Source organism: Styela clava, chromosome 2 (genome assembly GCF_964204865.1).
Source record: "Styela clava chromosome 2, kaStyClav1.hap1.2, whole genome shotgun sequence".
NCBI classification, from domain to species: Eukaryota; Metazoa; Chordata; class Ascidiacea; order Stolidobranchia; family Styelidae; genus Styela; species Styela clava.
The window spans coordinates 3663906-3680779 of NC_135251.1; the positions used below are offsets into that span (position 1 = coordinate 3663906).

The following is a 16874-nucleotide window of genomic DNA, read 5'->3' on the forward strand; positions in this document are numbered from 1 at the left end:
CGAATTGGTCAGAAGAATTGGTTATTATGTTTTTCAACCAAACTTTGTATAAACAAGTAGGCCTGAAAACTAGTCTTAAAAATGATAAACTTAGAATTGTAGAGGTTTTTCATAAATTCCACCATGCAATCCAATTTTGGGTTATGAAAGTGTAAAACTATAACATATTGAAAAATCAAAATTTCCTCAACCCTTGTTAAAATGTTTATTATGTCATTATTATTGTGTTATACCTCTGTGTTTCCCAAGGATGATTTGAAAGCTTGTAGTTGATCTGATGACAGGTTACAATTGCGAAGGCCCAAGTATTCAACACAGGATTGATTGGAAAGTATTTGTCCAACTGATGATAAACCTTTAACTCCCATGTTTTTGTTTCCACTCAGCCACAACCTCTGGATCTATAAAGAGACAAGAATAATTTATAAACCATGAAATCTATAAATGATTCTCTACTGAGTGAGAAATAAAAAATTATGAACTTCTCAAACTGAAAGTAGTTTTCGATACAAAATATACCATTAATATTTCATAAAAAATACCGTTGAATTTAAAAACAAAATCTGAAATACAAAATTAGACATATCAGAATTAAAATCTGTAAATTCGGAATAGTTGAATCCCATGTTAACAACTGCATGAGAACGAATGATTGAGCAATTATGAAATCCTTAAAACTTATAGAACAGAACAAAAATATTGTTATGGTATTAAAACAGTCATACTTGCATGTATGAATTTCAAAAGTCATAAATGTTTTGACCTGCCTTTGCTCACTATGAGATAACAAAATTCCTGAAAAGTTTGGGATTTGCGAAATTTCTCGCAGTCTTTGCAAGGAAGTGCGCTTATAGTAAACAAAGAAAAATTTTAAGCTCATACTATAGCTTAAAATACAAAATATTTGAAAATCAAGTTTTGTTTTTTCACTTTAATACAAAAATCACCATTGGATGAAATAGCGATCGGGTCGTTGCTGCAAGCCATGTCAATTGGACAAAAACTAAGCTAATTCTGTGAAGTTTCATTGAAAATATTTCTAAAAACTTTTTAGTTCCTGATCAAGCATATTCATTGTGTACAGCGGTTTTCTATTCGGAAATTTGGGTGGCTCCATCTGGTAACCATCTGATTATTTTTACACATATAAAAATTTCTATAAATGGTTCTTTACTGAGTGAGAAATAAAAAAAAACAAGCCGGTAGGCACCCAGGATCTCAGCTGATAGTTGGGGCCCGCACTTAGCTACTTACTGCCATCCATAGAAACTTGAGGATCTTTAACTGTGGCGCGATTAACTAAGTGAGCGGGTTGGTTAAAAAGTCCAATTCATTTTGAACGCTGCGCGTTTTGTAGACATACTTACGTGACTGATATGCGGTGACTAAAAATTGGAGAAAATCATGTTCATTAAAATCCCTAAGGCTTCTCCAGTTTATGGAGTATCGAGACCAAAGACGACTTATTGGAAAGCGTATTTTACTGTGCAGAAGGTAGCGTTCTTGAAATTTCAAATTCCGACTTAGTTAACAATTGAACGGCGATAAGTTGGGAAAAAAATGGAAATTTCTCAACGATCGGCGCGTTATTCGTCGTTGTCATGGAAACGAAACCTCCATCCGGACTTTCTATGGAACACACAATACTAGGGTGACATGATAACCCACGTGAGAAATTTCATCCCGATTGGTCCAGACAGATACACAGACAGAACGAATGATAATAAGAGGGTCTCCTAGAGTGGAGATCCATTATGAACATTTACAAACTGAAAGTGGTTTTTCGTGGAATTTCTAGGTTTTGATTCACGATATTCTAGTAATATTCTAGACCAGGGTGGTCCAAACCCAGGCCCGCGGGCCAGATGGTAATCAAAAATCGCATTTGGTGTTGTTTCCTCATAGAACTAACCAGAAAAATCTTTTAGCATGCCACTGAATTGAACAGTGTTCTTGGGCGACTAGCAAAGTTGAATGATGTGCTTGGCAGTCTAAATTGTTATCTGGATTTCTATATTTTTGGTCACGAATATATGCTAACAATTTTGGTATCATAGAAAACTAAAAATCGAATTAGCTTGGTTGGCTATGTCTGATAACTAATATTAATGTCATGGCCTTACAATATAATTCATGCCGGGTGTTTTTTGCAGCCCGCCTGAACAGTATCACAAAAAATGCTGCCTATATGTCAGAACATTTAGTAGTTACCCTCCTGTACCTCACATTTGGTAATCAATCAATCTGCAGTTATTTATTTGTACGCTATTTTGCAAACTGACAATTCAAACATATTTTTAACTGAATGTGTTGGGGGGGGGGGGAGGGACCGGGGGGTACCACAATGCTTGCTTGATATATCGGCAAGTTTTGTCGGTGACAAAAGAATATTTTGAAACCACATTTTAGAATCTTGTGAGCAATGAGCTTTTCCAAAGTTAAGATTTTGCTTAAAAAATCCTTTGGCTGTTCAAAAGCACTTACATTTGCGGAAACACTTTTACTGTTATGGAGAGTTTGAAATCTTACACTAAACGTAGATATAGAAAGCCTTTTGCTGGTTTTAGTAAGTTTTTTGGTGGTTTTTGCATAATTTAGCTTAATAAATGACAAATACTGATCAACGTGGCTAATCAATTTTGTGGCCCCTGGAGCCGACAACCTTGGACCACTCTGTTCTAGACCTTACCATTGAATTTGAAAAAATAAATCAAACTACAAAAGTAGACATATCAGAATCGATATATATTGGGTGAGCCACTCAAACACTGAGGATTCTGACCCATGTTGTCAAATAGATCGAAAGCTTGAGCTTTATGAAATCCTTAATACTCACAAAGCAGAAAACTAACATTAAAATATTACTATGATATTAACACTACCTATTTCAAATTATTATTACAAGGAGCTAATGGAATGCTGCTTCAATAGAGTAAAGTATCATGGCCCCTGTTTCATGCAGGAGTGACCTTAGAGTTGTATCTGGCTCTTATTCTGTTAACCGGGAATATTAAACTTGGAAAATGTATTTTCTCTCGTCATGTACGATGTTAATGTCTTCATTTCTCACCATTCTTTTGTATATATGTAATATAATTTTGGCGCTAGTGGGAACATAGCAAATAGAAAGGCCTGCTGCCATTTGTATGAAATAGGCAGAACAGCCCTGGACAGGTATCTGGCAGATAGCAGTTACATCATCAAGAAAACATGGTAAAAAATATCTAGGACTTCTACATTGTGAGACGAGGCCAATCTTTAGCACATAAATTAGGGTTTAGAATTAGGATTGACATATTTATCCCAGGGGAGAGGAAAGCCAATAAGATTGCTTAATCATCATATGGCGAACCACGGTCTCTCGTTCGGTTATCATTTAGTTAGCCAGTTTTCAGATGCATGGACTTGATGGTGGAGAAAGCCGTAACCGACCAGTGTGTGCATGAACCACCTTATGGTGGCGAGGAGTCCAGTCATCCTCTCATACGTAATCAACCCTGCATGGGATTCGAAAGTGCGAACCCATGCATGGTAATCAGAGGTGCGGTGGCAAGCATATTCCTAACTCTTAGCAGAATTTGCCACACTGCCGAGCCATGCGCAACACCGCTGAGAGTTTCTCCATATTACCGCCCAACAAGTAGGGACAGAATAAGTAAAAGAAATTTCTGTTCTTTAGTTGAACACCAATGCTCGCCATAGTTTTATATGCTTAGAACCAGATCATGTTCGTTTCATTTCACTACACATACAAATTTGTAGGTAAGTGGTTGCCAAAGGGGCATATCTGCTGTAAATTTACAGGATATATATGCATACTTGCTATTTTGCAATTGATGATAATTTTCTGGTGTTACATATATATTTTCAAACAACTTCATTGATTGTAGGAATCATGTTAATCCAAGATTAAGTAAAATTACATATCACACAAGGGAAAAGAGTATGTTAACCAAGATGGCTGACACTGGAACGTAGAACGAGTAGCAGGTTAGGGTTAGGCCATAATTTCAGGTACAAATACTACAGCAGTCACTAGGCTAGTCCCCGAATTCTCAATAAAACTGAAATAAGTAAAATTGGAATAAATTTATGGCCTAACCCTAACCTGGTACACATGCTACGTTCCGATGCACATACTACAGGAGCGCTAAAATTCTGCTCTATGGTGTTTTCGGTTACCATTCCATGTCGGGTATGGGATTAGTTAGCCATTTTCAGGTGCATGGACTTGATGGTGGAGAAAGCTGTAACCGATCAGTGGGTACATGAACCACCCTATGGTGGCGAGGAGTCCAGTCATCCTCTCATACTTAATCAACCCCGCATGTGATTCGAAAGTGCGAACCCATGCATGGTTATCAGAGGTGCGGTGGAAAGCATATTCCTGACTCTTAGCAGAATTTGCCACACTGCCCAGCCATGCGCCACACCGCTGAGAGTTTCTCCATATTACCGCCCAACAAGTCGGGACAGAATAAGTAAAATAAATTTCTGTTCTTTAGTTGAACACCCATGCTCGCCATAATTTTATATGCTTAGAACAAGATCACGTTCGTTCCATTGGACTACACATACAAATTTTTATGTAAATGGTTGGCAAAGGGGCATATCTGCTGTAAATTTACAGAATATATATATATATATGCATACTGGCTATTTTGCAATTGATGATAATTTTCTGCTGTTACATATATATTTTTCAACAACTTCATTAATTGTAGGAATCATGTTAATTTAAGATAAAGTAAAATTATATATCACTCACGAACAAACAATGCCTCGTTTTACTTTAATCAAATCACGGTATTGCGGTCAAAACTATTTTATTCTGTGCACTATCACCTCAACGCAATTATCACCACAAGTTTTTATTTGTCTTTACAGCATCTTATGCTTTCATAGCGCTGATAAAAATGCTTATCTCCGTTATTATTGAGATATTTACCTTACTCATCATCAATCATATCGTAATTATTGATAAACAATTGCACAAGATTCAGAATCAAGAATATTAAAAATGCATGGTTTATTAATGAAGAATTGCCAACTGTGGCAGCATCAATAAAATAAACTTTTTCCCTAAGAAAACATCAAATTTATTCTTCGACTGATGAAAACCTCAGTACAATACAAATGTGTAATTGTGGTTTGTAATAAAGAAAGAGGGCATACATGTTTTGTTTTCTGGCTTGAAACATCCTTGAAACGAATTTATCCATCGCCTAAAGATGATTACATTACATTTGGCTGCTCAAAAGGAGAGAAGTGTTATATGTTTATTTAAGGAATCTAAGGAATACAAATATCGGTGCATTGAAAATAAAAATGAATTTTATTGAAGTTATTTGTGACAAGTAATAGTTTTATATTTTATACAAATTTATTCGATGCTACACGTGAGCTTGTCTTTGTGTATATAAACGATTATAATGTCTGATATCAGCGAGACGCAAATGGCTTTCAAAATTAATTTTCACGATTTCTATTGCTTCATTTCTAAACGTTGGCAAATAGAAACATTTTTCAGGATATGGGTAATATTTCGTGACTTATATCAAATTTATTTGGGAACCACTTTTATAATCAAATGCGGGCATATGAGAAATTGTTTATATACATAAAATAAAATACAAAACGGATTAATATTTTGCGTCACATCAAAAAATTGGGATATACATGCATATATAATTTGTTTATTGTCTATAATCATGTCATATTTCGTGACTGACATTTTACGGTAATTTTGTTCTCGCTATATCTCATGTACATTCCTGTTTGTGCCATATTTCATATTAAAATTATATGGTAGCGTTATGTAGGGCAATGCGAAAATGCAACATTAGAGAGATTGATGTTACCTCCGTCACTCTACAGCAATATTTTTTTGCGCGAACGACATTTTTGTGAAAAAATTCACTTCACAAAAACAATGCGTGGAACAGTTAGCTGAATTATCAAACATTCAGCGAGTAAAAGACTGGATATTTCATGCAAGAGACAAAAACAAAATACCTTGGCAAGTTAGGTGGCCCATACCTCTCTACTTTCCCTTAGCATATATAATCCATAAATAAAAAATTGTGATATCATTGTTAACTGGGAGCTACGGGGTCAAAATTAAAATTTCAAAAAGAGACAACTAGACAGGTTCTAGAGGTCAAAGGTTGCTTTGAATGGTAATTATAAATTCCGTACAAAAGACTAAAACTTAGAGTTTGTCAGAAGGTTTGTTATGAAAAGGCAAGCTTAATTTATGTAACATAGACCTCATCTGATTCATTGGGATTTACTAAATTACAAGTTTACGGCAGCAGAATTACTGTATATCATGTCATAAGATTTTTAGTTATAGTGCTTAGATGAATAAAATAAATGTAATAAGCTGTGACTCGAGTTTGAACAGGTGGACATTTCATATTTGATCAAGTCAAAATTAAATTTGGTTATGGAACACTTATCATTAATTGTCTAAGAAATATTATTTTCGATCGAAAGTTTGACATACGGTACCTTTTTTCCTCTTTACTATCGAACACTCAAACCAAACAGCAATTTTTGGAGATGATAAAATAACATGGGAACTATGAATTCACATGCATGAGCGTGATGACCAATGAGTAAGACCAATGAACTTGACTGCATTTGCACAAGTTCAAACCACTGAACACAAGGTGTAATAAAATGGTTGGCCAACGCCGAACTGCAATGAATTCAGTTTTTCAAAAAATAGTAACTCCTTCAGTGGACACTTGTACATGACTTGGTTTAGAGTAGAAGTCATGAATAAGAGAGATATAGAATATTTTTCTCAAAAACAATATTCGATAAGTACTCAAGAAAATGAATGCTGCTCCTCACACTGCCCATTTATTTCAAAATTTTATTAAAAATCAATTGAACTTGGAAGTTTATCGGAAAAAAATCTTTCTTTGGGTGCAATATAGGCCATTATGTATTTCAAACGAATATTCAAAAAAAATGAGTAGGCCTGAAAGGTGAAAAAGGTAAATTTAAAATTATAGAGGTTTTACATAAATTTCACCATGTAATCCAATTTGGGTTATGAAGGTGTAAAACTATAACATATTAAAAAATCAAACTCAAAATTACTTCCAACTCTTTCAAAAGCGATAAATATGTGAATATTATTGTGTTATACCTCTGTGCTGCCCAAGGATGATTCTAAAGCTTGTAGTTGATCTGATGACAGGTTGCAGTTTCCAAGGCCCAACTTTCCAACACAGGATTGATTGGAAAGTATTTGTCCAACTGTTGACAAACCTTCAACTCCCATGTTTCTGTTTTCATGCAGGTGAAACTCCATGATCTATAAAGAGGCAAGAACAATTTGAGGTCGTAATTGGACTGTTATAAATCTTGTTGAATTAAGCAACAAATTGAGCATGGACAGTGGTTTTCACCCTTTTTCATGGAGCGGAATTCTAATGAAATATTCTAGTTGATAGAAGCCCCGTGTGCAATAGTCCAATGCCATTTATTGGCTAAATTGTATAAAACATGAATACATATTAAGCAAATCTAACACTGACAAAACAAAATAAACTACTCATGTAGTATTTTAACCAAGACACTGGACACTGGAACATAGAACGGGTAGCAGGTTAAGGTTAGGCCATAATTTCAGGTACAAATACTACAGTAGTCACTAGGCTATTCCCCGAACTCTCAATAAAACTGAAATAAGTAAAATTGGAATACATTTATGGCCTAACCCTAACCTGGTACACATGCTACGATCCGGTGCACATACTACAAGAGCGCTGAAAAAATTCTGCTCTACGGTGTTTTCGGTTACCATTCCATGTCGGGTATGGGCAGGCGCGCAGCCTAGATTTTCAAAAGGGGAGGGTTTCATAATCATAAATTCCCATTGCTGTCTGTAACAGTCTTCGCATTACGAGCTCGTTAAATGGACGTCTATTCAGCGTATAATGATTATTCTTGTCGCGTGAAATATTCAATCTCTGACAACTACAAAATTCTAAAATGTCTTTATATATCAGTTTAATTGTGTCCAACGTAACTCGCGGTTGCTTCTTCTTACGTCAAAATTAAAACATTAGTTCTCTGAAATGCCACGGCGATGGGTGGACATAAAAATATGAGATAAAGAAAGAAAAAATCTCAATAACTGATATAAAATCCCGAAAAGTACAATTTTATTTCGTACAATGAAAATGCATATGAAGTATATCGTTAAAAGACATATTCATCGCCGCGATTACGCCACTTGTTAAGAGCCGACGCTTACAACGAAAAATTATTTTTCTGTTGTGCAAAGTAATCAATTCGTGACCGATGAGGGCATATTTAAAATATCTTGCTTTATTAATTTAATTCTCTTCATTTTAACCAGCGTTTGCGTCGACAAAACAAAAAATTTTTTACAATTCACAATTTTAAATAACTCGGCCATTTGCCGACATAAAAATAAAAATTTGTGGTAACTGCCCGTCGCCTATCATATATTGTTTTGATCTGTATTTTTTCTATTTTGCAAATTCGACAAATTTGAGATGTGCTTGTAACATTGACTCCCTTCAATCGCAATGCTGACACTCCGATTATTTTTAAAGATAAAACCTCCGGAAAAATCCGTAAATCTGCTGTAAATTCTCATGGTGTAAAATTTATTTCAGTACAATAAAAATTGATGAATATACTTCGGATTAATTATCTTATATATCATCACAAACCGGGAAAAAATCGTGTTTTCAACCTTGTTTAATGATAACACGAAAATTTTCTACGACAATTTCAAAGTAATGGATAAAAGGCAAATCCCACCCACAATTCACCGTGTTTCGATTTTAGTGACGGTATGTTCCTAAACGGCGACCAAACATAATGTGCGCCATAGGCACACGAAATTTTGCTATTTTGCGACTAGAAAAGCGTTTTTAGACTGTCGAGGGACTCTCAAAACTTATATTGTTTGCGGTTTTATTTTCAATATTTCATAATCCCGCTTTTCAATCAAAGTTAGATCGCGGTTTTACTCCTTCTTTTGTCTTTAGAACCTAGCCACCGATGAACGTATAATAACTCACGAATTCACAATTCCGTGCAAAGTACAAAAAAAAAATAATAATTACCATGTTTATCGTGGCACAAATTTATGATTTAGAAAGAATAAAAACCGACGTAAGGGCGTTTACGGCCTAAATAACACGCTGATGAAAACATGGGCGATTTTAGCAGAAGGCAATTGCACGCTTTTTCAGTTTTCACATTTCCGTGCGGGTACAAAAAAAAAATATTTATCATTGTTCCCGCGGCACAAATTTGTGATTTAAAGAGAATAAACACCAATGTAAAGGGCGTTCACGGCATAAATAACATGCCGCGTTGATGCAAACGAACGACAATTTTAGCAGAAGGCAATTGCACATGTTATCGGCAACATTTTTCACTTTTCAGAAAATTCAAAAGGGGGGTTCGGCCCCGAATCCCCACACCCCCCTGGCTGCGCCACTGGGTATGGGATTAGTTAGCCAGTTTTCAGATGCATGGACTTGATGGTGGAGAAAGCCTTAACCGACCAGTGGGTACATGAACCACCCTATGGTGGCGAGGAGTCCAGTCATCCTCTCATACGTAATCAACCCTGCATGGGATTCGAAAGAGCGAACCCATGCATGGTAATCAGAGGTGCGGTGGCAAGCATATGCCTAACATTCAGCAGAATTTGACACACTGCCGAGCCATGCGCCACACAACTGAGAGTTTCTCCATATTAAAGCCCAACAAGTCGGGACAGAATAAGTAAAAGAAATTCCTGTTCTTTAGTTGAACACCAATGCTCGCCATAATTTTATATGCTTAGAACCAGTTCATGTTCGTTTCATTGGACTACACATACAAAGCATTAGGTAAATGGTTGGCAAAGTGGCATATTTGCTGTAAATTTACAGGACATATATATATGCATACTGGCAATTTTGCAATTGATGATAATTTTCTGCTGTTACATATCTATTTTCTAACAACTTCATTGATTGTAGGAATCATGTTAATTTATGTGGATGAAGATTGAGTAAAGTTATATATCACTCAAGGGAAAAGCCAGTGGGGGAGATTACATGTGTAATAACCCTCATTTTTTAATTCTTCACGATTCAAAATTTCTGCCTTCTACTTAGAACAAACAATGGCCTCGTTTTACTTTCAGCAAATCACGGTATTGCGGTCAAAACTATTTTATTCTGTGCACTATCACCTCAACGCAAATATCACCACAAGTTTTTATTTGTTTTTACAGCATCTTATGCTTTCATAGCGCTGATAAAAATGCTTATCTCCGTTATTATTGAGATATTTACCTTACTCATCATCAATCATATCTTGATTATTGATAAACAATTGCACAAAGTTCAGAATCAAGATTATTAAAAATGCATGGTTCAATAACGAAGAATTGACAACTGTGGCGGCATTAAAAAAATGAACTTTATCCCTAAAAAACATCAAATTTATTCTTCGACTGATGAAAACCTCAGTACAATTGTCGAATCCGCGAAAAATACAAATGTGTAATTTTGGTTTGTAATCAAGAGAGAGGGCATACATGTTTTTATTTTCTGGCTCGAAACATACATGATACGAATTTACCCATCGCCTAAAGTTGATTACATTACATTTGGCTGCTCAAAAGGAGAGAAGTGTTATATGTTTATTCAAGGAATTTAAGGAATACAAATATTGGTGCATTGAAAATAAAAATGGATTTTATTGAAGTTAATTGTGACAAGTAATAGTTTTATATTTCATACACATTTAATCGATGCTACATGTGAGCTTGTCTTTGTGTATATAAATCAGAGGTGTGCAACATACGGGTACAGCACGGCACGCGGTACCTATTTACGTGGCCCGCTACAGACTCATACTTCGTAGCCTATTAATTTAAGAACTTTTTCGAATTGTAACAGCGTCATTGGCATTTTTGACTGCAGTATAGGTCCATGGACTTTTCCCCGAGCATCGACTGCCTCATTTACTTCGTGACATTGGCTAATCAGCAAGATGCAAAAAGTGACGTGACAATGCCCCCTTTTCGTATCCACTCTGACACTGTGCCTACTCAGATTTTCAGGCGTGGTCGTGAACCTTACCTCGTATTCGGGTTTTTGAACTATATTCATTAGTTTTCAGTTGTGTTTCGGAAATTTAAATATAAATCAGATAATTTAATGATCACGTTGTCTTCTTAGAAGATTTAATTTAATTGCAACAATAAAAAATTAGTGTAGAAATAGCTGTAATAGACTAGGCTAAAATTGTTTACCAGTACGTTTAAAAAACAGATTATTGTATGCCAGGGTGGTCAAAGGTTGTCGGCCTCCCGGGCCACACAATTATCTTTGTATTGTTCGCGGGCCACAATAGTACCAAGAATAAGTAAATAGTGCCATACAAATCAAATACTTTTTGTCCGAACACATTGACCAATATTTGTCATTCATCAAGCTAAAACAACAACAAAACTCACTAAGACGTGCAAAATCTTTTACTATATCCACATTTAGTGTAAGATTTCAAATTTTCCACAACGGATAAAATGACATAAAGAACAAATTACTTTTTTAGATTGTCACCGGCATAACGTACAGATATTAGGCAAGCATTGTGGTATTTTCTTTTCCATATCCAGTCAAAAGTCATCTGAATTGGTCCGTTTTCTTTTCATACTAATGTTTAAAAACTTACAAATAACAAAAAATAAAAATCCAGTTAATAATTCAGTCTAGCCAATCACAATATTCAACTTCGCTAGTTGCCTCAGCTAGCCATAACACTAGTCAATTCAGTGAAATTAGTAATGTAACAATATATCAAAATATTTTTCTGGTTATTTTTATGTCGAAACAACACTGATTGCGATTTTTTGTTTACTCTCGCGCAAATGCGACGCGGGCCACAGATGATGAAACGGTGGGCCACTTGTGGCCCGCGGGCCTGGGTCTAGACCACCCTGTTGTATGCAATGAATGAATGAATCATAATGATGGTTTGAAACATATAACCCACTTTACAGGCGTCAACTCGCGAAACCACTCCTAAAATAAACCCAAAAATTTTGCAGTGGTTAAGTATAGGAAGAATTTTCCGGGGGTCAAAGGTCGGGAAAATCTCCATAAGATTACATCACACTGCGATTCAATTCCGTCTACAGCAGGGTCGTCCAACCTTTTCGATCGAAGGGCCACATGTAGTTTACTAATAATTGCGCCGGCCACTTAACATGATAGTTATGCGCTAGTTTTTCTACACTGACTACAGGTTAATGAAAAAACAATACCCTCATACCAAACTTTTACTATTATGAGAGCAATAAAACTGTTGTTTCCCAACCATTGATGGGCGCCATCCGTGGTGATTCCCGAAAGTTTCGCCAAAGACAAGCCAAGCCGCTTGATCATTTTCATCACAGCTTCCAACATATCAACGCCTCTATGCGTACCGGTACCATTAATAGGGATAATCGCTGTGAGCTATTCGGTAATTTCAAAATCATCACCCACTTTTGTATCATAGAAGATCGCCGACTGATCAGTAACCTTGATGTCAGTGCTTTCGTCAAGTGCCAAGGAATACGATGAAAATTTCCCCGCTTTTGCAATTGAAGATTTCGCTATAGTGTTCTCAAGCTCTCAACTCAACAAGTTATGGTCTGTTTTGACAGGCTTTTTTTGCAAACTCCTCTTTTATTTCCGGACGTAAAACATTAGAAACCCGAATTCAATAAATAATATACATTCCTTAACAAATTCTCAATTTGAGAATGGCTTCGATAGTTTTGCGATAAGCCGATAACGTCATATATTAATAGACCAAGTGTGTAAGCGACTATGGCACCTTTATGTATCGATATCTCCTCCTAATTGGTTGATTCAAGATGGGACTCATGCCTCGTTTAAAATGGCTGACAGAGCGCAGTTAGGGAAACAAACAAATCGTCTTTGTATACTACATCACGTCTTTGTATACTACATCATTCAAAATAATAATTTTGCTCAATTTTTTATATTCGATTCTGGAAAACACAGCGTGGGCCACTGGCCACTCGAAATGCACCTGCGGGTTGCACGACCCTGGTCTACAGTATTGTGACGACCCCCATTGTTGCAGCATAATGTGCCTTGTTCTGGCAGTGGTACGCGCTCTTACTTTATGTTTGTAGGTTATTATACGGAAAAATTTAACCAAGTTCAAATGTCTACCAGTAAGAAAAGGAAAGTTGATTATCCCATTAATTACCTACCTAATAAATATACTGATTGTACGTGCTCCTCCATTAAATAAATTATTCATAAGAAATCATGAGTTGTTCGATGGCCTGGCTCCCGGTATCACTATTCTTGTAGTTTGTGGCCCATTGCGCTAAACAGTTGCACGCCCCCGATATAAACAATTATAATGTCTGATATTAGCAAGTCGCAAATGACTTTCAAAATTAATTTTTACCATTTCTATCGCTTCATTTCTAAACGTTGGAGCATAGAAACAATATTTAGAATATGGGTTAACCCTTTCCATGCGATTTTTATTTTTTATTAAATAATCGTATTTGCTACGCCGATTTTATGCATTTGTACCCCCCCAACTAATCGATCGACTAACGAAAAACTAATGATCGTCTGCTGCCCACTGACGGCTTGTTGGAAAGCTTATTTGAAGAGCTTGCAATTGGCGATTAAAAAAAAAAGTTTTTTTTAAAAGTGGTGGTCTGAGGCACAAACCGGATAGAAAAAAGGCATTTTTTTTTCTTGGGAGTTGAAACTTCAAACCGTGATAAAAACTAGAAATATTCGCTAAATCCTTTACTGTTACCGCTTCGTGGTTGGCAAACAATAGCATAATATTGCTGTAGCAATTTCGTGATCCAACTCAAAATACTTTGGTAGATGGAAGGGATAATATGTCTTCTATTACCACCCAAAAAACACCGAAATTTGCATAAATTTCAAAAACACTCCCTCGTTCCGCCGCAAATAAAATTCCCGTCGTAAACAAAAGCGAGATTTCCCGTCGCTTATGTTAATCTCGAAGAAGACTTCTTATCAATAAACTAAAACCCGGAAAAACTAGACCAACAGTTTGCGACCAATTGCTAAATAAAACAGTGGAGTACATAGGATAGGATTTACATATTTATCCCGGGGGAGAGGAAAGCCGATAAGACGGCTTATCCATATGGCGAACCACGGCCTCTCGTCCGGTTACCATTTCAGGTCGGGTATGGGATTAGTTTTACTGTATTGTTTGTTTTCGAAAGCATGGACTTGGTGGTGGAGGAAGCCGTAACCGACCAGCGGTTACGTGAACCACCCAACGGCGGCGAGGAGTCCAGCAATCCTCTCGCACATAACCATCCCTGCATGGGATTCGAACCTGCGAACCCACGCAGAGTAGTTAGAGGTGCGGTGGCGAGCGTATTCCTAACGTTTAGCCCGTTGAGCCACACCACACCAACATACCTGCCGCAATCTAGCGACTTTTGTCGTGGGTACGTATACGTGTCCACCGCACGGAAAGGGTTAATATTTCGCGACTTATATCAAATTAATTTGGGAACCACTTTTATAATCAAATGCGGGCATATGAGAAATTGTTTATATACATAAAATAAAATACAAAATGAATTAATATTTTGCGTCATATCATAAAATTGGGATATACATGCATATATAATTTGTTTATTGTCTATAATCATGTCATATTTCGTGACTGACATTTCACGGTAATTTGGTTCTTGCTATATTTCATGTACATTCGTGTTTGTGCCATATTTCATATTTGAATTATATGGTAGCGCAAGGAGGGCATCGAGAATGCAAGATTAGAGAGATTGATGTTACCTCTGATAAAAAAAAAAGTTGTGATATCATTGTTAACTCGAAGTAACCTAGTCAAAATTGAAATTTAAAAAACAGACAAGGTCTTGAGACAACTGGCCAGGTTCGAGAAGTCAAAGGTTGCTTTAAATGGTGATTTATGAATTCCGTACAAAAGACCAAAATTAGAGAGTTTGTCATAAGGTTTGTTATGAAAAGACAAGCTTAATTTATGTAACATAGACCTCATCTGATTCATTGGGATTTTCTAAATTACAAGTTTACGGCAGCAGAATTACTGTGTATTATGTCAAAAGATTTATCGTGTAAATAATGCTTTGGTGACTGAAATAAATGTAATAAGCTGTGACTCAAGTTTATACAAGTGAACATTTCAAGTCAAAATTAAATTTGGTTATGGAACACTTAATTAATTGTTTAAGAAATATTATTTTCGGTTGAAAGTTCGATTTCCTTTTTTTTTTTACTATCGAACACTCAAACCAAACAGCAACTTTTGAAGATGATAGGATACATGAGAACAATGAATTCACATGCATGGGCGTAATGACCAATGAGTAAGACCAATGTACTTGACTGCGTTTGCACAAGATCAAACCACTGAACACAAGCTGTAATAAAATTGGAGGCAAATGCCGAACTGAAATGATTTTTAAATTTTTCAGACAATATTACCGTAACTCCTTTAGTGGACACTTGTACAGGGCTTGGTTTAAAGTGAAAGACATGAATAAGAGTCATATAAAATATTTTTCTCAAAAACATTTATTCTAAAATTTTAATAAAAATCAATTGAACTTGGAAGCTTAACAGAGAAAAAATCTTTCTTTGGGTGCAATATAGGGCAATTTTGGGTATTTCACACAATCACAGGACAAGACTCAACAGAACTAATCTGCTCATAGGAATTGGTTATTATGTATTTCAAACAAATATTAAAAAAATGAGTAGGCCTGAAAGCTATTATTCAAAAAGGTAAATTTAAAATTATAGAGGTTTTACATAAATTTCACCATGTAATCCAATTCTGGGTTATGAAGGTGTAAAACTATAACATATTAAAAAATCAAACTCAAAATTTCTTCCAACTATTTCAAAAGCGATAATTATGTGAATATTATTGTTGTTTTATACCTCTGTGTTGCCCAAGGATGATTTTAAAGCTTGTAGTTGATCTGATGACAGGTTGCAGTTGCCAAGGCCCAAGTATTTAACACAGGATTGATTGGAAAGTATTTGTCCAACTGATGATAAATCTTCAACTCCCATGTTTGTGTTTCCATACAGCCCCAACATGAAGATCTTTAAAGAAACAAGAACAATTTGAGGTCGTAATTGGACTGTTATAAATCTTGTTGAATTAAGCAACTAATTTAGCATAGACAGTGGTTTTCACCCTTTTTCATGAAGCGGAATTCTAATGAAACATTCCAGTTGATAGGGGACCGTGTGCAATAGTTCATTGCCATTTATTAGCTAAATTGTATAAAACATGAATACATATTAAGCAAATCTAATACTGACAAAACAAAATGAACTACTCATGTAGTATGTTAACCAAGATGGCGGACACTGGAACGTAGAACGGGTAGCAGATTAGGGTTAGGCCATAATTTCAGGTACAAAAACTACGGCAGGCACTAGGCTAGTTCCGGAACTCATAATAGAACTGAAATAAGTAAAATTGAAATAAATTTATGGCGTAACCCTAACCTGGTACACATGCTACGTTTCGGTGAACATACTACAGAAGCGCTAAAAATTCTGATCTATGGTGTTTTGCACATACTGTATAGTCAGTTAGTATTTGTAAAATAGGAAATTTAACCAATTTAATTACATTTGCGCCACGAACCGCAGAATTCAGGTTTAAAACCAGGTCCACCACAACACTCCGTGTGACAATTCAGTAAATATTTTCAAACCAAAAAGATTTTGATATATAATTTAACATATAAGGCACGGCGGTGTGGCTCAACGGGTTAAGCGTTA

At 35.9% G+C, this 16874-nt stretch overlaps 1 protein-coding gene across 1 annotated transcript in view; it reads right to left on the reverse strand.

Annotated features, from left to right (window-relative positions):
- Positions 1-16874, reverse strand: part of LOC144420012 (uncharacterized) — a 31889-nt gene that overhangs the window by 14427 nt on the left and 588 nt on the right. The window lies entirely within an intron of this gene.